The sequence below is a fragment of the Triticum dicoccoides genome, chromosome 5B (assembly GCF_002162155.2).
Source record: "Triticum dicoccoides isolate Atlit2015 ecotype Zavitan chromosome 5B, WEW_v2.0, whole genome shotgun sequence".
Lineage (NCBI taxonomy): Eukaryota > Viridiplantae > Streptophyta > Magnoliopsida > Poales > Poaceae > Triticum > Triticum dicoccoides.
The window spans coordinates 519,929,608-519,953,187 of record NC_041389.1 but is presented as its reverse complement, the minus strand read 5'-3'; the positions used below and the strand labels follow the sequence as shown (position 1 = coordinate 519,953,187).

The 23,580-nt window shown below is 44.9% G+C and overlaps 1 pseudogene; it reads right to left on the bottom strand.

Moving 5' to 3' along the window:
• Window positions 1–17,271: 17,271 nt before the first annotated feature.
• Window positions 17,272–20,878, bottom strand: LOC119311299 (annotated as a pseudogene).
• Between the last annotated feature and the right edge of the window lie 2,702 nt (window positions 20,879–23,580).

Sequence of the window (23,580 nt, the reverse complement as noted above, 5' to 3'; positions counted from 1 at the left end):
AGAATCTGATGAAGGAGATGCAGCTGGTGATGATAAGAAGAAGAGGGCAAGAACCACTACTGCTGAAGTTCTTGGAAAGTCAGCTATGGTGAGAGATCCATCTGAAGATGAAGAGGAAGTGGAAGAGGATGCTGCTCCACCACCTAAGGCACAAAAGTTTATGGGAGATGCAATCAAGTCAGGGGCTGCTCCTAAGCCCAAACCTGCTCCCAAAGCTGCTGCTCCAGCCACCAAGTCTGCACCCAAGAGAAGCACAAGAAACATCCCTGCTGAGGAAAAGAATAAGGCCCTAGTGCCTAAAGCTGAAGAAGAAGAAGAAGAAGAAGAAGCTGAAGCCCAAGTGCTGAGAAAGCTCAAACCAAAGATCCCAGATCACAATGACACACACACCCAGTGGCAGAGGACATGAGCATCAGAAAGGATGCAGGTTTGAGACTTTGGAGGAAAAGTGACCCTTTTGCTGTAAGAAGGAGAACTGCTGTGGATTATAGGTTCCACACTAAGGAATAACGAGACTTCTATGAGACAATTCTGCTTGACAAGAAGCCAATTGTCTGTGACATGAGATGGGTTGACTGGACATACATCAGAGAGAATGAAGATCATTTCCCAGGTGTCTATGATAGCTTCAAGGCTTGTGGAGTGGACAAGTTTGTTGGCCAGAAGCTCACTAAGTGGAATGATGAGATGATCATGCAATTCTACTCCACTGCTCACTTCTATCCTGATGGTAGGATTGTATGGATGTCAGAAGGTACTAGGTACCAATCAACTGTTGGTGAATGGGCCAAGTTGGTAAATGCCCCAGTAGCTCATGAGGATGATTTGGATGTGTATGCCAAGAAGAAGAAAGACCACAACTCAATGGCAAGTATGTACAAGGAAATTCCTAATGATGCCCTGGAAACTCATAAGTTGGGCTCAGTGAAGTTTCTGTTGTCTGGTCTGCCTACAATCAACACTATCCTGAGGCATACTCTTTTTCCCAAGTCTGGAGATCACAGAATGATAAGAGGACACTCCATCAACTTGCTGCACATTTTTTATGTCCCTCAGAAGTTCAAAGTGATGAGTCTAATTGTGGAAACAATCAAGAGGACAACAGCAGATCAGAAGAGGTCTTGTGGGTATGCTCCACAAATTCAGGTGCTCATCAACTCAAAGATGGGCATAGGCACTTATTTGTTGGACAAGGAGAACTTACCTCACAAGCCAGATTTTGAGGATAACACAGTTGTGATGGATGAGAATGAACCTTCATCAGTGCAAGCACATGAGAAGAGAGCAAAAGCAAGGGCAGAGAAATCTGCAAAGATGCCAAGTGCAGAAGAGGCATCTCAGGTGTTCCTAAAGAGCAAACAAGATCAACTTGGATTTCTAATCCAATCCACCTTGAGGATTGAGAAGGGATTGGCCACCCTGACTCAAAATCAGGAGAGTTTGGAGAGAATCATTGAGCAAAAGTTCTATGATCTTGATGTCAAAGTAACTGAGATTCAGTCAGCAGTAGAGCAGCTCCAGGAGGAAGCAGAAGAGAAGAAGGGAAAGACAACAACAGATGTTTTTCAGCGAGTGCATGTGCCACGAGGTCAGAGGTCTGATGCAGTGCGTGTTCCTGACACTAGAGCAACCACATCTGCACCAGCAGCCACAACTTCAGTGCCACCTCCAGCAGGCACTCCATCAGCTCCATCTACATCAACAGAAGCCTTCGACCTGGGAGTCATCACTAGACCACCTCATGGATACCAAGCCTGAGAGACGCATAACACTATGCATATTTTAACTCTTTGGTAACTTATTGCCAAGGGGGGAGAAATATGTATAGATCAGAGTCTTCGAGAGAGAGAGAGAGTGTTGCTTTTTGTCTCTCTTGCACTTTATTTGGTTGAACTTTAATGTGTGCTTGAATGATATTATCCCTTATATTCATTTATGATCATTCACTTTGCTTGGTGATGAGTGCATGTTCTCAATTGTTATCATTTTGAGCGCCCCACCAAGAAGTATGTGACATGGAAGAGTGACCCATGATCCTAACAGATTGTACATTTGCAGTCCAAAGCAAATTTTAAATAATGCACAAATTTAGGGGGGGCTCTTGCTTATCACATACATCTCAAAGAGACGATGTATTTCAATCTTATTATCATTTGTTGAAGCTTTGATCTATATGTTGTCATCAATTACCAAAACGGGGGAGATTGAAAGTGCAACTATCCCTGGGTGGTTTTGGTAATGATTAACAACATATAGCTCATTGAACTAATGCCTTTTCAAGATGAATATTTCAGGAAAGTTCAATGATGGGCATGGCATGGACTAGGAATGTGGACCCCTCAAAATGCTAAGGACAAAAGATTGGCTCAAGCTCTAAAGTTCAAGACTCTACATTTTCTATTTCAGTGATCCAAGATCACATTGAGTCCATAGGAAAGCCAATACTATTAAAAGGGGATGAGGTGTTGCTTAATGGCTTGCTTGGTCAAAATGCTTGGTGATATGCTCCAAAAGCCCTCAACCACTTCCTCACATCACATATATCCCAAACCAAAAGTCAAACTTGGCCCCACCGATTTGATCCATCCGGCGCCATCGAGTTCAGTTGACATAGCCACTGCCAGAAACCCTAGTCACTTCGGTCTACCCGATAGGGATCTCGGTCTCACTAAGATGGGATTGCAAACTCCCTGTTTCCCTTCGTAACGTTTCGGTCTAACCGAGATGAGCGATCGGTCCCACCGAGTTTGCAATGCAAACTCACTGTTTCCTTTTCGTAACGTTTCGGTCCCACTGAGACGAGCGAATCGGTCCCACTGAGTTTGCCTGACCAACTCCCTGGTTTGCTTATTACCAAAGTCGGTCCAACCGAGTTTGTGTAATCGGTCAAACCGAGATTACGTTATGCCCTAACCCTATTGATATCGGTCCCACCGAGTTGACGTGTCGGTTCCGCCGAAATGCCTAACGATCACATTATGAACTAAATCGGTCCGACTGAGTTTTCTGATTCGGTCCCACCGAGTTTGGTGAATTGTGTGTAACGGTTAGATTTTGTGTGGAGGCTATATATACCCCTCCACCCTCTCCTCATTCGTGAGGGAAGCCATCAGAACGTGCCTACATTTCCAGCATTCATTTTCCGAGAGAGAACCACCTACTCATGTGTTGAGGCCAAGACATTCCAATCCAACCATATGAATCTTGATCTCTAGCCTTCCCCAAGTTGCTTTCCACTCAAATCATCTTTCCACCAAATCCAATCCTATGAGAGAGAGTTGAGTGTTGGGGAGACTATCATTTGAAGCACAAGAGCAAGGAGTTCATCAACTACACACCATCTATTACCTTTTGGAGAGTGGTGTCTCCTAGATTGGTTAGGTGTCAGTTGGGAGCCTCCGACAAGATTGTGGAGTTGAACCAAGGAGTTTGTAAGGGCAAGGAGATCGCCTACTTCGTGAAGATCAACCCTAGTGAGGCAAGTCCTTCGTGGGCGATTGCCATGGTGGGATAGACAAGGTTGCTTCTTCGTGGACCCTTCGTGGGTGGAGCCCTCTGTGGACTCGCACAACCATTACCCTTCGTGGGTTGAAGTCTCCATCAACATGGATGTACAATAGCACCACCTATCGGAACCACGCCAAAAAAATCCGGGTCTCCAATTGCGTTTGCACACTCCAATCCCATCCCTTTACTTTCTTGCAAGTTGCATGCTTTACTTTCCGCTGCTCATATACTCTTTGCATGCTTGCTTGAATTGTATTGAGATTGCTTGACTTGTGCTAAGTTGCTAAAATCTGCCAAGAACTAAAATTGGGAAAAGGTTATGTTTTTATTTGGTCAAGTAGTCTAATCACCCCCCCCCCTCTATACATACTTTCGATCCGACAAATTCAAACATAATAGTAGCATTTTAAAAAAATACGCACTATAGCTACTTAGTTATAGCGTTTTCCGCAGAAACACGCTTCAACTATAGATAAGTTAGCTATAGCGCATGTTGGCGGAATGATACGTCTCCAACGTATCTATAATTTTTGATTGTTCCATGCTATTATATTACCCGTTTTGGATGTTTATGGGCTTTACTCTACACCTTTATATCATTTTTGGGACTAACCTACTAATCGGAGGCCTATCCCAAATTGTTGTTTTCTTGCCTACTTCAGTGTTTCGAAGAAAAGGAATATCAAATGGAGTCCAAACGAAATGAAACCTTCGGGAGAGTTATTTTTGGAACGGAAGTAATCCAGGAGACTTGGAGTGGAAGTCAGGGAAGCTTCAAGGTGGCCACGAGGCAGGGAAGCGCGCCCTACCCCCCTGGGCGCGCCCCCCACCCTCGTGGGCCCCTCATGGCTCCCCTGACCGACTTCTTTTGCCTATATATGTCCATATACCCTAAAAACATCGAGGAGCACAATAGATCGGGAGTTCTGCCGCCGCAAGCCTTTGTAGCCACCAAAAACCAATCAAGACCCTGTTCCGGCACCCTGCCAGATGGGGGATCCCTCACCGGTGGCCATCTTCATCATCCCGGTGCTCTCCATGACGATGAGGGAGTAGTTCACCCTTGGGGCTGAGGGTATGTACCAGTAGCTATGTGTTTGATCTCTCTCTCTCTCTCTCTCTCGTGTTCTTGATTTGGCACGATCTTGATGTATCGCGAGCTTTGCTATTATAGTTGGATCTTATGATGTTTCTCCCCCTCTACTCTCTTGTAATGGATTGAGTTTTCCCTTTGAAATTATCTTAACGGATTGAGTCTTTAAGGATTTGAGAACACTTGATGTATGTCTTGCCGTGCTTATCTGTGGTGACAAGGGGATATTCACGTGATCTACTTGATGTATTTTTTGGTGATCAACTTGCGGGTTGAATGAACTTATGCATAGGGGTTGGCACATGTTTTTGTCTTGACTCTCCGGCAGAAACTTTGGGGCACTCTTTGAAGTACTTTGTGTTGGTTGAATAGATGAATCTGAGATTGTGTGATGCATATCTTATAATCATGCCCACGGATACTTAGGTGACATGGAGTATCTAGGTGACATTAGGGTTTTGGTTGATTTGTGTCTTAAGGTGTTATTCTAGTACGAACTCTATGATAGATCGAACGGAAAGAATAGCTTCGTGTTATTTTACTACGGACTCTTGAATAGATCGATCAGAAATGATAACTTTGTGGTGGCTTCGTACCCTACCATAATCTCTTCATTTGTTCTCCGCTATTAGTAATTTTGGAGTGACTCTTTGTTGCATGTTGAGGGATAGTTATATGATCCAATTATATTATTATTGTTGAGAGAACTTGCACTAGTGAAAGTATGAACCCTAGGCCTTGTTTCCTAGCATTGCAATACCGTTTACGCTCACTGTTATCGCTTGCTACCTTGCTGTTTTTATACTTTCAGATTACAAATACCTATATCTACCATCCATATTGCACTTGTATCACCATCTCTTCGCCGAACTAGTGCACCTATACAATTTACCATTAGATTGGGTGTGTTGGGGACACAAGAGACTCTTTGTTATTTGGTTGCAGGGTTGTTTGAGAGAGACCATCTTCATCCTACGCCTCCCACGTATTTGATAAACCTTAGGTCATCCACTTGATGGAAATTTTCTACTGTCTTACAAGCCTCTGCACTTGGAGGCCCAACAACATCTACAAGGAGAAGGTTGCGTAGTAGACATCAAACTCTTTTCGGGCGCCGTTGCCGGGGAGGTGAGTGATTGAAGGTATATCTTTATATCTTGCAACCGAATCTTTTTGTTTCTTGTTTTATCACTATTTTATACTACAAAAGAAAACTACAAAAAATATGGAATTGAGTTTGCCTCATACGCTTCATCTTTTTAATATCTTTTGTGAGAATGATGGTAAGGAAAATTGTGCTCGATTGCTAGAAGAAGAATGCATTAAAATGTTTGGTACTAGATCTTTGTATGATGAGCATGATTGCAATGTTGTTAATATGAATTCCTTGAATATCCATGATGCTAATGATATGCAAAGCCACAAGCTTGGGGAAGCTATGTTTGATGAAGATGATATTTTTAGTCCCCCAAGTTTTGATGTGCAAATTTATTATGATGAAAGCATGCCTCCTATCTATGATGATTATTGTGATGACATGTATGCTCTAAAGAATAAAGATAACCATGAAACTTGTCATCATTTTAAGTTTCAATTGGATTATGCTTCACATGATAGTTATTTTGTTGAGTTTGCTCCCACTACTATTGATGAGAAGAATTTTGCTTATGTGGAGAGTAGTAAAATTTCTATGCAAGTAGATCATGAAAAGAATGCTTTATGTGCTGGTTATATTGTTGAATTCATCATGATGCTACTGAAAATTATTATGAGGGAGGAACATATGCTTGTAGGAATTGCAATAATATCAAGTTTCCTCTCTATGTGTTGAAAATATTGAAGCTATGCTTGTTTTACCTTCCTATGCTAGTTGATTCTTGTTCCCATAAGTTGTTTTCTCACAAAATCCCTATGCATAGGAAGTGGTTTAGACTTAAATGTGTTATTAATATGCTTCATGATGCTCTCTTTATGTTTCAATTCTTATCTTTTATACGAGCATCATTGAAATCATCATGCCTAGCTAAAAAGGCAATAAAGAAAAGCGTTTGTTGGGAGACAACCCAATATTTACCTTCACTGTTTTTGTGTGTCCACATGATTATTCTACTGTAGTAATCATGTTTATAGCTTTTGTTTCAATAAAGTGCCAAGTAAGACCTTTAGGATAGCTTACGGTGATAGTTGTGTTGATCCTGCTGAAAATCATAAACTTTTGCACCCAGTAAATTAGTTTTTATAATTCGCATAAAGTGATTTTGATCTGATTATTTTTGCTCTGGATTGGTACAAAAAAATTCTCAGGTTTTCCTAATTTGGTAGGATTTTTGGAGTTCCAGAAGTATTCGAGAGTTACAGATTACTACAAACTGTTCTGTTTCTGACAGATTCTGTTTTCTATGTGTTGTTTTCTTATTTTGATGAATCTATGAGTAGGGGCATGAACCATAGAGAAGTTGGAATACAGTAGATACTACACCAATATGAATTTGGAATGAGTTCACAACAGTACCTAAGTGGTGGTTTTATTTTCTTATACTAACGGAGCTTACGAGTTTTCTATTGAGTTTTGTGTTGTGAAGTTTTCAAGTTTTGAGTAAAGATTCAATGGGCTATGGAATAAGGAGTGGCAAGAGCCTAAGCTTGGGGTTTCCCAAGGCACCCCAAGGTAATATTCAAGGACAACCAAGATCCTAAGCTTGGAGATGCCCCGAATGGCATCCCCTCTTTTGTCTTTGTCTATCGGTAACTTTACTTGGAGCTATATTTTTATTCGCCACATGATATGTATTTTGCTTGGAGCGTCTTGTATGATATGAGTCTTTGCTTTTTAGTCTACCACAATCATCCTTGTTGTACACACCTTTTGGGAGAGACACACATGATTCGGAATTTATTAGAATACTCTATGTGCTTCACTTATACCTTTTGAGCTAGACAGTTTTGCTCTAGTGCTTCACTTATATCTTTTTAGAGCACGGCAGTGGCTTAATTTTGTAGAAATTATTGATATGTCATGCTTCACTTATATTATTTTGAGAGTCTTTTAGAACAGCATGGTATTTGCTATGGTTTTAAAATTGGTCCTAGAATGATGAGCATCCAAGTTGGGTATAATAAAAACTATTATAGAAAGTGCATTAAACACTATGATCAATTTGATGCTTGATAATTGTTTTGAGATATAAAGGTGGTAATGTTAGAGTCATCCTAGTTGGGTAATTATGAAATTGAGAAATACTTGTGTTGAAGTTGGCAAGTCCCGTAGCATGCACATATGGTAAAAGTTGTGTGACAAATTTGTTGCATGGGATGCTCTTTTAATTGTCTTCCTTATGAGTGGAGGTCGGGATCGCGCGATGGTTAACTCCTACCAACCCTTCCCCTAGGAGCATGCGTATTAGTACTTTGCTTCGAGGGCAAGTAGACTTTTGCAATAAGTATATGAGTTCTGTATGACTAATGTGTGTCCATGGATTATACACACTCTCACCCTTCCACCATTGCTAGCCTTTATATGCCGCGCAACTTTCGCCGGTATCATGTGCCCATTATTTACCTTCCTCAAAAAAGCCACCATACCTACCTATTATGGCATTTCCATAGCCATTCCGAGATATATTTCCATGCAACTTTCCACCGTTTCGTTTATTATGACACGCCCCATCATTGTCATATTTCTCTTTGAATGATCGTAGTTGACATCGTATTTGTGGCAAGGCCACCTTCATAATTTTTCATACATGTCACTCTTGATTCATTGCATATCCCAGTACACCGCCGGAGGCATTCACGTAGAGTCATATTTTTGTTCTAAGTATTGAGTTGTAATTCTTGAGTTGTAAATCTATAAAAGTGTGATGATCTTCATTATTAGATCATTGTCCCAAGTGAGGAAAGGATGATGAAGACTATGATTCCCCCACAAGTCGGGATGAGACTTCGGACTTTATAAAAATAAAAGAGGCCAAAGAAGACCACCAAATAAAAAAAGAAGAAAAGAAGAAGAAAAAAAGGGAAAAAGAAAAAAGAAAAAAAAAGATAAAAGAGGGAAGGGACAATGCTACTATCTCTTTTCCATACTTGTGCTTCAAAGTAGCACCATGATCTTCATAATAGAGAGTCACCTATGTTGTCACTTTCATATACTAGTGGGAATTTTTCATTATAGAACTTGTCTTGTATATTCCAATGATGGGCTTCCCCAAAATGCCCTAGGTCTTCGTGAGCAAGCAAGTTGGACGCACACCCACTTAGTTTCTTTTATTGAGCTTTCATATATTTATAGCTCTAGTGCATCCGTTGCATGGCAATCCCTGCTCACTCACATTGATACCTATTAATGGGCATCTCCATAGCCCGTTGATACGCCTATTTGATGTCAGACTATCTTCTCCCTTTTTGTCTTCACAACTACCACCCTATGCCACATATAGTGCTATGTCCATGGCTTGCGCTCATGTATTGCGTAAGAGTTGAAAAAGCTGAAGTGCGTTAAAAAGTATGAACCAATTGCTTGGCTGAAACCGGGGTTGTGCATGATGGGAGTATTTTGTGTGATAAAAATGAAGCATGGCCTAACTATATGATTTTGTTGGGATAAGCTTTCTTTGGCTATGCTATTTTGATAAGACATCATTACTTGTTAGTATTCTTGAAGTATTACTATTTTATGTTTTATGAACTTTTATCTTGAATCATTTGGATCTGAATATTCATGCCACAATAAAGAAAATTAAATTGAGAAATATGCTAGGTAGCATTCCACATCAAAAATTCTATTTTTATCATTTACCTACTCGAGGACGAGCAGGAATTAAGCTTGGGGATGCTTGATATGTCTCCAACGTATCTATAATTTTTGATTGTTCCATGCTATTATATTACCCGTTTTGGATGTTTATGGGCTTTACTCTACACTTTTATATCATTTTTGGGACTAACCTACTAACCGGAGGCCCAACCCAAATTGTTGTTTTCTTGCCTATTTCAGTGTTTCGAAGAAAAGGAAAATATCAAACGGAGTCCAAACGGAATGAAACCTTCAGGAGAGTTATTTTTGGAACAGAAGCAATCCAGGAGACTTGGAGTGGAAGTCAAGGAAGCTTTGAGGTGGCCACAAGGTAGGGAGGCGCGCCCTACCCCCCTGGGCACCCCCCGCCCTCGTGGGCCCCTCGTGGCTCCCCTGACCGATTTCTTTCGCCTATATATGTCCATATACCCTAAAAACATCGAGGAGCACAATATATCGGGAGTTCCGCCACCGCAAGCCTCTGTAGCCACCAAAACCAATTGGGACCCTGTTCCGGCACCCTACTGGAGGGGGGATCCCTCACCAGTGGCCATCTTCATCATCCCGGCGCTCTCCATGACGAGGAGGGAGTAGTTCACCCTCGGGACTGAGGGTATGTACCAGTAGCTATTTCTTTGATCTCTCTCTCTCTCTATCTCTATCTCTCTCTCTCTCTATCTCTCTCTCTCTCTCTTGTGTTCTTGATTTGGCACGATCTTGATGTATCGCAAGCTTTGCTACTATAGTTGGATCTTATGATGTTTCTTCCCCTCTACTCTCTTGTAATGGATTGAGTTTTCCCTTTGCAGTTATCTTATCGGATTGAGTCTTTAAGGATTTGAGAACACTTGATGTATGTCTTGCCGTGCTTATCTATGGTGACAATGGGATATTCACATGATCTACTTGATGTATGTTTTGGTGATCAACTTGCGGGTTCAATGAACTTATGCATAGGGATTGGCACACATTTTCGTCTTGACTCTCCGGTAGAAACTTTGGGGCACTCTTTGAAGTACTTTGTGTTGGTTGAATAAATAAATCTGAGATTGTGTGATGCATATCGTATAATCATGCCCACGGATACTTGAGGTGACATTGGAGTATCTAGGTGACATCAGGGTTTTGGTTGATTTGTGTCTTAAGGTGTTATTCTAGTACGAACTCTATGATAGATCGAATGAAAAGAATAGCTTCGTGTTATTTTACTACAGACTCTTGAATAGATCGATCAGAAAGGATAACTTTGAGGTGGTTTCGTACCCTACCATAATCTCTTCGTTTGTTCTCCGCTATTAGTAACTTTGGAGTGACTCTTTGTTGCATGTTGAGGGATAGTTATATGATCCAATTATGTTATTATTGTTGAGAGAACTTTCACTAGTGAAAGTATGAACCCTAGGCCTTGTTTCCTAGCATTGCAATACCGTTTACGCTCACTTTTATCGCTTGTTACCTTGCTATTTTTATATTTTCAGATTACAAATACCTATATCTACCATCCATATTGCACTTGTATCACCATCTCTTCGCCGAACTAGTGCACCTATATAATTTATCATTGTATTGGGTGTGTTGGGGACACAAGAGACTCTTTGTTATTTGGTTGCAGGGTTGTTTGAGAGAGACCATCTTCATCCTACGCCTCCCACGGATTGATAAACCTTAGGTCATCCACTTGAGGGAAATTTGCTACTGTCCTTCAAACCCCTGCACTTGAAGGCCCAACAACGTCTACAAGGAGAAGGTTGCATAGTAGACATCACGAAACGCGATGTAGTTAAAGTAGCTACAACGCTTTCGTGGAAACGCGCTGCTGCTATTGCTTTCATTTTTTCTTTTTATTTAATTTCCTTTTCTTTTTTCCTTTCATTTTTTCCTTTCTTTTCCTTTTGTTAGTTGCAGCACTGTCGCCCTAAAACGCGCTGCTACTATTTTGCTAGCAGTAGCGCGGTCCTCGGAAGCGCGCTGCTAGTATACCAAGCCTGGCAGCAACCGTTCTGGTTGTCATAGTAGCAGCGCGTTTCATGGTGAACACGCTACTGCTATCTTTATGTTAGTAGCACGCTGCCCTGACACGCGCTACTGCTATGTAGCAGTAGCGCTTCACTTTAACAAGCGCTACTGATAAGTGTCTGTGTATAAGCTTTTTCCTAGTAGTGAGACCCTCGCGAGGCCCGCGGTCTTGCGAGGCAAACTACATCAGGGCCTCCTGAGGCACCGCCTCCCGAGACCGCCTCCCGAGGGGCGGGCATCTCTATGTCAGTCACCGGCCTCATGAGGTGCGTGGTGACGTGAGCCATGACGAACGGAGCCAGGAGGGCGCCAGTGGGCACAGGCAAGGACAATTTCCTCTTTGGCGCTAAGGAGGCAAGGACATACACATGTTCCCGAGGAATCCCCCAAAGATTGTCGTTCCAGTGCAACAAGACCAAGACCACGGGCTCGGCAGGATGGAGGTCATCACCGAGCCCACTAGCGCGTCACGACTAGAAGCTTTGCAGGCGAAGACCACCTGTAGTCAGGATAGGGTGTACTCCTGCCCCCCTTCAAAATTGGTCGTTGTGGTATCCCTTTCCGCCTAAGCCTTGGGGCGAAGAGGACCGGGCTGGTATAAATATTGGCTAGTCTCCAGAATAGAGAGAGGTCGATCAGATCGAGTCTAGCGGGGTCAATCCATTCTCACCCACTAAGCCCTCACGAAGCAGCTCGCCCTTGTACTAGTTCATATCCATTCTCCTCGCGAGGCAATCCACCACAAAGCAGGAGTTGGGTATTACACTGCAAGGTGGCCCGAACTTGGGTAAACCGTCATGTTCAACTCTTCCTTTCCCTCTCGCTCGAGCACGTCGGAACAAAGCCTCGAGGCGGTGAGCATCGGGTCATGGCTAGGGGGAGTTCTTCGCGCGGCGTTCTCAATTAGGGGAAATTTTTGAATTGGAATGGGCTACTTTGAAATCTGATGGTGTTTTTCGCAGCGGTCCAAGGGTTGGTTCATTTTTGGTCATGCTACCTTTGCTTTGCTCTTCTTTTTCGGACACATTTGGCATGGCACTAGAACATTGTTCCGCCCCAGAGTTCAAACCTTACTTGGGTCCGTTGTGCCCCGATTCCGTCAACAATAAAAACAAAAGAAATAACCGTTAAAAGGTTCATATAATTTGTTACCGCTGCAGGAACAAAACTCGGTTGGAAATAGATGCCGAACAGCGTGCCAGTTGCAAGGCTACTAGCACACCTTAACTTGCAGAGTTGACATGGTGGTGGTGGTGCCATTTTTGTATTAGTGAAGACTGTTAATGGCTAAATAGACTACACAAGTATACAAATATGCATATTCATCGGATTGTACACACATAAAAGCATTCATCGGACTATACACAAAAAGCATAACAATCTATGATTCAACACTAAAAGACTAATTATCATCCGATTGTTTATAAACTAAAAAAATCGATTCTACACATAAGCGATCCATCGGATTGTACACACAAAAATATTCATCGGATTGTACTCTAAATCATATCAATTGATGGTTCAACACTTAAACACTATATCATCCCATTGTTTCTAAACTAAGTAATATTCTACTCCCTCTGTCCCAAAATATAAGAACGTTTTTAACACTACACTAGTGTCAAAAATGTTCTTATATTATTGGACGGAGGGAGTAGATACTAAAAAAATTCTACACTAAATACACTATTAAAATCGGATTCTACACGATAGCAATCGAATTCTACACCACCAAATTTCTACACAAAGCAATCCATAGAATGAACATTGGATTCTACATCACTAAAAATGTTGATTCAACACTACTTAAATTCTACACAAATCAACTTATACATGAATCTCGTGGATTCTGTGGCATTCATGGATGGAGGAGGTGCGAGTGGAGAAGGAGAGGCATGATGGGAGAGGAAGGAGAGGTTCAAACCTTGCTGTTGGCGGTGTGGTAATGGGCAGCGGTGTGGCCATGGGCGGGGACGGGCGGCGAGGTCAGGATGTGGCTGCGGTGCTTGTTGAGGGGGAGTGCATGTGGGTGAAACGAGGGAGACGGTTAGGTCTTTTACTAAGGCGCGGGAGTTAACTAAGGTGGGTTAGTGTTGGCGTGGGCCTAAATCTTCTTGACACGGTAGCTAATTACATCCTAAATAAATAAAACTAAGAATAATAAAAGACTACAAGTAATTAAAAAACTCAATATAATAAAAGACTCAAAATGATAATTGGTATTGAAAAAAAGAATCAAAATAATAAAAGATTAAGAATAATAAAAGACCCAAATGATAAAAAGAAACTAATAATAAAGACTAAAATATAATATAAAATGTTCGCCATTTAGAAAATGATATTATTACTGTAATAATAAAAACATTATTTTCACTAATATAGTTATTAAAATACTTAAAACACATGATAAAATGAAGAAAAACAGTAGCTAGTTAACTATGGCGTACAAAGCAATTCGACGCCACCATCATCTTACGACTAGTCAGTATAACTGGGCCAACAGATTTGTGACGTGTTAAAAAAGACAACACCAACACTAATCTCAAGATGATATGCCGGCTCAGTCTTTCGGAGGTGCTCATAGGGGTAGGGTGTGTGTGTGCGCGCGTTCATAAGGGTGAGTGTATGCGCGTGTATATGAGCGCTTATGTCTGTACTAATGCTTAAAAAAACCGGCGTATCAAATATGCCAACGCCATCACTATTTAAAAAAAAATAGGGTTGTCGTTGATCGAAAATGGCACACTACCAACTAAAGTTGTTGCTACTTGCTAGCCATTTTTCTACTAGTGAAAGAGTAAAATTGTACAAGACCAAAATTATAACAATACAGAGAGGACTACAATGAGAAATAAAAAGAGCAACATTGATCTTCCCCGAGAAGTTGTGACCCAATTAAGATGATGCACAATTATGCGAACGTGGGTTTAGATGATTCGAGTTGACGGATTATTGGTAGAGTTTCCTCCCTCTTCTTTTGAGGCTTATATCAGTGACGGATCAGTTACCGTGGATGTGTACTAACCATCCCATAGCTTAGAGCATCTCCACTAGGCCCCCAGGAAGCCCCCTAGGAGCATTTTTTCAGCATCGGCGGTCAAAAACGGTCCACCCCCACGGGCTCGTATTGCGCCGGTATTAGCGAAAACTACGGCCGGCGCTGGCAAGAGAAACCCAGAAAGCTGGGGTTCAGTTGGGGGCGCTGGCGCTATATTTAGCTGCTGCAAGGCCTAGTGCCAGCCTCTCTCCTTCCTTCTCCTGCATAGGCCCACCGCATGCAGCATGCAAGAAGCTCTCTTCTCTCACTGTCGTTCGCGCCGTTGACCAGAGGCGCCTCGGAAGCAGAGCTGCCCGTCGTCGTCGCCGACTTGCTGTCGCCCCCGGCCCCGTTGCCGCTCCTTCAACCATCTCGCGCTGGCCGCGCTCGGTAGCGCATCCACGCTTCTTCGCTCCCGCTCTGCGCGCCTGGTTCGACCGTCTCGCGTGCGTCCCCGCGCACCTGCGTCGGTCCGCACGCCGGCCCGTCCGAGCCATCACGTTGCCCCAGCTCCATGTGTCTGCTCCGCCCCGGTACCAGTTGCGGCCTCGCAGCCGGCGTCCCCTGCCACAGGTTGCTCCGCTCCCCCCATGTGTTGCGCGTCCGGTTGCGCTGGCGCGGGCGTCCGCCTGGTCGCCGCTCCTTGGTCGCGCCTCCGCGTCTCCCGCCCTCGTAGCGGCACGCGAGCACGCCTCTCCACCCGGGGCGCGCCGCCGTGCTGGCTCGCCTCCGCTCCGCTCCGCTCCGCTCCGCTCCGCTCTGCCCCCGTGCTCCGCCTCCATGCTCGAGCCCCGCTTTCCCCGGCCTCGCTCGTCCCGCTCCGGCTTCTGCGCCGACCCGCGGCTGGTGCCTGCTCTTGCACACCGCTGCGGCCTCCAAGAGCCGCGCTGTCTTGTGCACTGGATGTGCTCCAGCGTGGCGGAGCCAACATCGGCGCCCTCGCTGGCGAGGTCCACGACCTGCCCTGCCGCGAGCCCGCCCGTGCCCACGGCGCCCGCGAGCTCCGCCATGGCGCCGAGCGCGCGGTTGGCCGGCACGCCACGCCCCGCGCATCCCCGGGCAAGGTGCTCGAACGTGAGCGCCAGGAGCGCGTCCCAGGCGAGCAGCGCTGACACCGAAGGCGGCGTGGTTGGTGGGGCGGCCGCGCCGGAGGTCGTCGTTGTCCACGCAGGCGACAGGCTCGGTGGCGGCCTCGTCACCGCCCACCAGCTCGCACGCGGCTCGTGGGGGGCACAATTATTGGGAAATTTTGCCCCCCAAGGCCAAACATTATGCCGGCTGCCCCCCAAGCGGCGAAAAATATGCCTCCTAGGTGGGCCAACGGCTGGAAATGCTCTTAGTAGGAATAGCAACAATTACCCGGCGGGGGACAAAATATTCATATAATGGGTTTGAAGGTATGTCAAAGTGAGACTGTCCTTTCAGCACCCGGGTGTCTAGACACCCGGCTGTCATGACCGCTCATGTTGTAACCATCTTGTTGGGATATATGCCACACACTATAGTGGTGTTTGATTTAGCAGGCCTACATAAAACAGTAACAATAGGCTGAAGAGCATCGCAGTTGCCAGGCCATCGAGCCGCGTTCGCCTCCGATGTCCGATCGCAAGCACCTTGGTCTGGCAGAAGCACGCGAACCTCTCTGGCTTGTGGACGTACGTCACCCTGCTATTCCGCGTCCAGGTCCTGGAGTTGAACAGGTGGAGGTTGAACAGCGGCCGACACCCACCCTCGGGACCCGGCACATCTTGGATCGCGGCGACGAGGAATCCATCGTCGCAGCGTCCGTCTCCGCATAGGCACAGTATGCCAGCCACCGCGACGTAATAACAGAGCTCAGGGAGCAGGCGAAGCGTCGACGTGGCGCCGCTGGCCTGGTAGACGAAGTACTCGCTGTAACTGTCAGCCGAAGCGTGGACAGGCTGCTCATCGTGGACTCCGCGCTTGACGCGGAGGAGTAGCATGTCGTCCTCGGCAGCGATGACCATGGGGAGCTGCCGGAGATCGTCGGGCCTCAAGCCGTCGCAATGGACGGTGAAGCAGGAAACGTGCGGCGGGCGGGTCACCCAGAAGATCACCGGGATGGCGCCGCGGCCCGTAGAGCGGCACGCGTAGGTGGTCGTGGCGTTGGTGCGGTCGTCGAGGAGGATCGACTCGGGAAGCGAGCACAGATCGTTCAGGTGGATAGGTGGGCCGGGGTCGGCGTCGTCCTCCTCGTCCGTGGAGGTATCGTCATCGTCGTCCTCCTCCTCCGTGGTGTTCTCGACGTCGTCGTCCTCGTCGGCGATGAGCGACGAGAGATCGATTCGACTCTCTTCTCTATAGGCGGCGGCGACCGGCGAGTCCTCGCGTTCGAGATTGAGAGGGTAATGCATTTTTTTTAGGAACGAGAGGAGAATGAAATAGGCCTCGTTTCTATGATAGGCCGTGAAACTCCGAACAATGTGGCCCAATGAAGTTTAAAGTGTTGATCGCATCAACTTTCCCTTTCTTTTCTAAAAAATAATCAACTTTTCTCCTTCTCATATCTATGCTATTTACTTTCTCTCTCAAAAATCTATATTTTTTGCGGGCAAAAACCAATATTATTTACCGAATAAATCAACTCCCTCCATCCCATAAGAATGTAAATAACGTCTTATATTATGAGACGGAGGAAGTATGGTTTTTTGTTGAAAACAAACTATGGTGTGATCAGAGAATGGGGGTTGGACCACTTGGCATGAGTGGTAAACTATCTCAAAAACAATGAACAATAGAGAATGGGGGTTGGTCAAAATCCATTTTGGCATTATTATTTTTCCAAAGTTAAACAAACAAAAACAAGATATAAGATGAGTATAATATTATCCTTGTTGGTGCATCATTGTCCCATATATTACTGTACTTAGTACATTTGACTTGTAACCTTAGTTTGGTACATGTTCTGCTTCTTAATTACTAGTATGTCGCAACTCGTGATACACACAGCGAATATATAGGAGCATATTGCTGTCTTTATACAATTTTAGGGAGCACACTGATATGACTGCATATTGACTATTCTTGCTTGATGGATGTTGAAAGTCTTGAAGCGCCATCCTTAATGCGCCCGAAAGACTCAACAAAGTCATCCATAAGTTCAATATAATCTGGAATTATTTCCTCATCGACGGACAAGCTTACCATAATAGTGCTATTGTAACTCTGACATTGAACAAGCAGACCCTGAAAAACAAATCTTTTTAATTAAGTACAAAATTGGGGAGAGAAAATGATTATAATTTTATAGGTTTACTTCTGTTCGTTTTATTTGTCATGATGAAGTTTTACGTGTCTAGTTACAAAAAATTGAGCCTAGCTTGGTTGGTAGGATGTGCTCGTGTAATGAAGTTTTACTTGTAGTGTTACAAAAAATTGAGCTTAGCTTGTTGGTAGGGTGTGCTCGTGTATTCCCACGGAAGGTCAAGCCATATACTTAATTAGGTAGCCATTTACTGACAGAATATCAAGATAGATGTAACTTAAAATGCCTCTACCTTTCATTGGTCTTGGGTTCAAGTTCACACATAGCAGAAAAAAGGAAGATGGAATGCATCTATGAAAATACTCTTACCTACCATCATTATTCAATAAACTCTATTGACGAGAGGTGTCAGATTACAACTCTACTTGTTAGAGTACTCTTTAACTCGAAGATGTTCCTTACCATTATATATATTGTAGTTAATCCTAGGTGCATCCCATCATTTTTGAGATACCATATGGTGAAGTGGTAAATTGAACATGCACATGCGGTTTGTTAATGTTTTGGTGTCATATTCTTGCCTTTTTGTTCCAATAACCTTAGAGTACATAACTTAGCAGAGTTGCTTTGATAATTCAGAAAGAATTAGAGTGGTGTGTGATCGAAGCGATGCATTAGGACTAGTGTCCTCAAATTTTATCTGATAGATGATTATGTTGAAAAAGAGTACAAAGGTGGATTAAGGTTGAAGGTTTTGATGCAAGATCATGAGTGACTTACTTGTGGAGCTCCATAAACACTAGGCGCAATGAAGACAACGGGGTGCCCATAGAACTCTATTTGTTCAGTTGGTCCAACCAGGTTTGAGAACGCAAGAGTTGTATTGGAAACATACGACCAAAGATAAAAGCGCCAGCCTGCTTGGATTATCAGTGTTAGTTTGTTAAATGAGGTGTTGCTTAATTATGTAAGAGTTAATTTTAGAACGAGAAGAAAATAAACTAATACAAAGTGGCAGCAAAAATACCTTCAAACCAAACATTTTGAGAAACGATTCACCCATCTTACATGTGAAGATAACTTCCAGCGAGCTCTTCTTCCTATCCACAGTCTTCTTTGCCTTGCACACATATGCGAGTGGATCATCGTGCATCGCCAAATGAAATGGAAGGAGGATATAGCCTAGTTGATTTCCCCAGTCCACATCGTCGCTCTTACCAGAGTCTATCATATCAACATATGTCTTTACACAGTTATAAGAAAACATTAGACCTTAATGCCATGCTACAAATTGGTAATGAGATTATCTAAACCTCAGTTCGGAAATAAATTATGTCCCAACAAATGTGTAATCAAACTGACCACTCCAATATTCACTAGTAATATACATTGAAATTATTCAGGTTGGTCGGGTGAACATAATACATACATTAGTTTGTCAAGAAACATATTTTCATAAACACAATGATTTCTATTATTTTAATAAACATGTATATTTGCATGAAAAGTAAAGATATATATTATGGCAATAAATATATAAATAAATTTGGAAACTGATGGCATGCGCTTCAAAACAAATTGCAACATTTCCATGAATAAACTTACTTGTAGGCTAGTGGTTGGTCTTGTATCGACAAGGAGGATAGACCGCAGACATATTTTCGTGTTATTGGCACCTATAATAAATTGAAGGTAAGTTCATAAATGTGTATAGTTCGAAGATAAATATTCCCTCCGTTTCTAAATATGAGTTTTTTAAGAGATTTCATTATAGATTGCATACGAAGCAAAACGAGTGAACTTATACTTTAAAAGACATCTATATATACATCCGAATGTAATCTTTATAATGGAATCTCTAAAAAAACTTATGTTTAAGAGCGGAGGGAATATATACTACACCCTTCTTTTGTTGCCAAACATCACTTACCGGATTTGCGAAAATAATATCTTGATAGAGCAGCAGAAGTCGCTCCGACTAGCACGTCATTGACAGTCTCCAGAAACAAAAGATAAAATACAGACACATTAATGACTCTTCACGTGGGCTGCACGTAGTACCTAGAAGGGTTAACTTGTGTAGTATGACCATTTTTACCTGGCTCCAAGGATGCAGATCAATACACACAGCATCACATCATAGATGAGGATTTTAGAAGAGTGGGATGATCGAACAGGTAGCTAGATGTACTTACGCAGTTCATGGCGTTCTTGATGAACTTAACGTCCTCCAAAGGAAGACTCCGGTGCACGAAGCGCCGCCGGGAGCTGGACGCAGTGCCGTGATCCACGTACTTGAACGGCGTGTGCGGGTCGCTCAGGAACGCAACCGTCGCGGCGAAGAGGGTGACGTCCACCACGGTGTTCCACGCGAGCACAAGATACGACCAGGCCCACGCGACGAACGCCAGGACACCCCCCTTGGACCGTGGCCGCGGCGCGTAGATGGCGCCCGTGCGCGCCGGCTGCTCCGGCATGGACGGCAGGCGCGTCGGATCGGCGGCGCTGCGCGCGGACGCCAGGAGGAGCGCGATGAGCGTCGTGCCGTCGCCGAGGGAGTGGTGCACGCGGATCACGGCGGTGCAGGTGGCCTCGGAGGTCGGGAAGTCGAGGAAGTGGAACTCCCAGAGCGGCCGGGAGCGGTCCATGGGGAGCGCCGGCAGCGAGGCCATGTAGTCCTCCACTGCCCGGTCCGGGTCGGCCGCTACGGCCGCAGGATCCAGTGTCGGGATTATCGTGTGGTCGTCCACGTTCACCACCGTGCGCACCCACCGCGGGTTGCCACCATTGGACTCATCTGTCACCTGCCACAAAAGACCAAAACTAGGATCACCTACCTTCGTCGATAGCGATCTAAGATTCCAGATAGTACTAAGAGTGTATATATACCTGAATGCTGCAGAAGCGCGGGTATCGGGCGAGCTGGGCGGCGATGCCGGCGCTGAAGACGGGGATGTTTACGGGGCAGCCAAGGCCGAGGGTGACGACGATGTATATGGGTTCCATGAGTCTCGCAGTAGGGGTGACCGGCTCCCCATCCGCCGTGGGGTCGTCCGCCGGTGCCTTTCTTGGCGTACGTATCGGGAGCAGCGGGCTTGTCGGTAGACCGGCCACCGAGGGGCTTCCATTGGTAGTGCTATCGTCCATGGCGACTGAACTGGTGACTGGTGAGTGGTTTCCAGAATGGCGAGCTTGCTAGCTACCCGATCGCTGCACTTATAAAGTGACCAGCTCGATCTGTAGGTGTAATATGTATACTTGATGAGGATTGCTAGCTAGCTGCATCACTGTGCGCAGTGCACATGCTCTGGTTTTTACAGGCCGGGCCGGGGCGGACAATTTTCGTGTTTTGACCCTTTTCTGATAGTTGTTTTAGATCTGACCCTAGTTTGCAAAAATTTCGGAATCTGACCTTTTTCCTACCGTCAGGGACCTTGGCAGTAGGGTATAACAGCCTACCGTCAAGGCGTCTGGCGGTAGGAAACTTATCCACATCAGCAGCACGGACCCCTACCGCCAAACACGATGGCGGTAGCCTATATAACCCTACCGTCAAGGAGTCCGGCGGTAGGCACGAACACACACTGTGTCTGATATTTAGGAAAAATTTGCGGTAGAGCATACAACCCTACCGTCATAGACCTTGGCGGTAGGCTGTTATACCCTACCGTCAAAGACACTGGCGATAGGAAAAAGATCAGATCCTAAAAATTTTACAAACTAGGGTCAGATCTGGATCAACTTATGGAAAAGAGTCAAAACACGAAAATTGTCCGGCCGGGGCCGGGCTCAGTCGATGAGAGAAGAGACAGAGAAGTACTCCGCCATTACGAGTGACCTGGTGGCATGCAGATGCAGCAGGCACACACAGTAAGTTAACGAAGGAGGCGGCCACCTTCTTCTTGGAGGACATTGAATTCCGTTGTTCCCCGGAGATACCATCCAGTCCAAGCCCAGGATGGAAACAAAAGTAACTCTGATCGTGATGAGAGGATCGAGGCAGCAGGTGAAGTACAGTCGTTTTTACCTGGCGTTCTCTTCCTGCTGCGGGCTCCGGAAGGATGGAATCCATCCATCTGCCAAGTGATCCAAGCACAGGAATTTTGAATCGAAGCTTCAGTAAATGACTAAATGTGCAAAGTGATCAATCAGCTGATCTTCTTTTCTTTTGGGAAGCATCAATCAGCTGATCTTCTTTGGTGGAGTGGACACGATACGATTTTCCTTCCTGCCGCAATATTTGCGAGCAGATCAATGGTGATGTTGACAAGGCGTCACTGTCTAATACTACTACGTACTAGGTAGCTAGTACTAATGCTATCATGCGCTGACGACGGTGATGATAACTGATGTTATGTTAATGTACTATACGTAGTGATCTACTAGTATCTGTCCAGCTAATCTCTGTGCCGAAATGATAAAGGCAACTAACTGGAAGAACACATATGTACGCATATGTTTGGACCGGTGGTCACTACAGTAATGCAGAGTTGCTTTCATTAGCCGAGTGTCCGTATTAGACACAGGTTGCATAGCGCAGCAGAAACTGCATCCCGACTTAATTAGGTCCAGATCGGATGCAGTTTCTGAAAGCATCGACAGCTCGAGTGTGTACGTATATACCCCAGTGGTGTACTGATGGTCAGCAGTAGCAAGTCAGAACTATGAACTGCACATGGTCCTGAGCCTTGTATTGTAGTATTGTACGTATCCGAGAATCCACTCAATCCCGTAGTAGTTATGGCTGTACCAGTCAAATCTACTACTCCATAACTACTGGTACTGGATTCACGCCGTGAGGCGTATTACGTGAGGAGTATGATCTACATGAGGAGTATGATCTAAGATATATCTATTAGTACGCCTCACGTAGCAACTCCCTTGGCTTTAGTTTCGTGCCATTTTTACTGCGAGACGAGAAGCACGGCGTCTGGCTTGGTCTAAAGGTTACTGAACTACTGAGTGTCGATCGTTCAGACAGAGAGCACTAGCTAGTCAACCCCTCCACCAGCCAAAACGCGCCGCCGGCCATCACCCGGCCCCGGCGCCCACCCTGGCTCTGGCTCCCCACCCCATCCGATCTCATCTTGCCGGCGAACACGTCGTGTGATCCGGAGCTTTGATGACGCTGCTGCGTCCTCTCTGCCGCCGCTCAACTACCATATTCATGGCGCCGCTGGCAGCCTGGTGTCGGTGGTGTTCAGTGATAGGATTAACCACGATGCAGCGGTGGTGTCTGTGGCCATCCACTAGTGTCTATGTGTGCGTACGTGTTCCGGTATTCCTTCATTTTCAAGGAAGGCCAAGGCTGTCCAAGCTAGCTTCACGATGTGCCCCATAATTGATCCACCGGGTTGCCGGCTTGCTACCCGGAAAGCAGTCGGCAAGAAGACAGCCAGCTTTAGTACGTACGTACGTGCTCTCGGTGGAATCAACACGTCTACGAGCGAGCGAGCGACGTACGTTCGGCCCTAGGCAAACAATTAGTACCAGAGGTAGCTAGGGTGTCTGTCCGTGATCTTCGAAAGCAAGCAGAAGCAGAAGGTAATAATGTCGTCGGTGAATTTAGGACACAAGCAAGTCGCGGCGGTGGCGGGGTGGCCACGGTGTAAATGAACCTCCAACAGTTCCACTCTCTCTAAAATAAGAGGTAATATTACCAGTGATGCTTAAACTTGTCATCAATATTCACTTTAATGCATAAACTTGAAAAATACACTAAACTGGTTCTAGAATTTGACATGAGCGTGCATATACGGTCATAATCTCATCAGTACATGCATAGTGCGCTGACATGGTGTTGTATTTTAATTAGCATGCACACATGGTGTGGGGCCTACTTCCTACAAATGGCTTATTTTATATATGTCTCTGTGACCAGTGGGTCCCACATATCAGATATGGCTTAC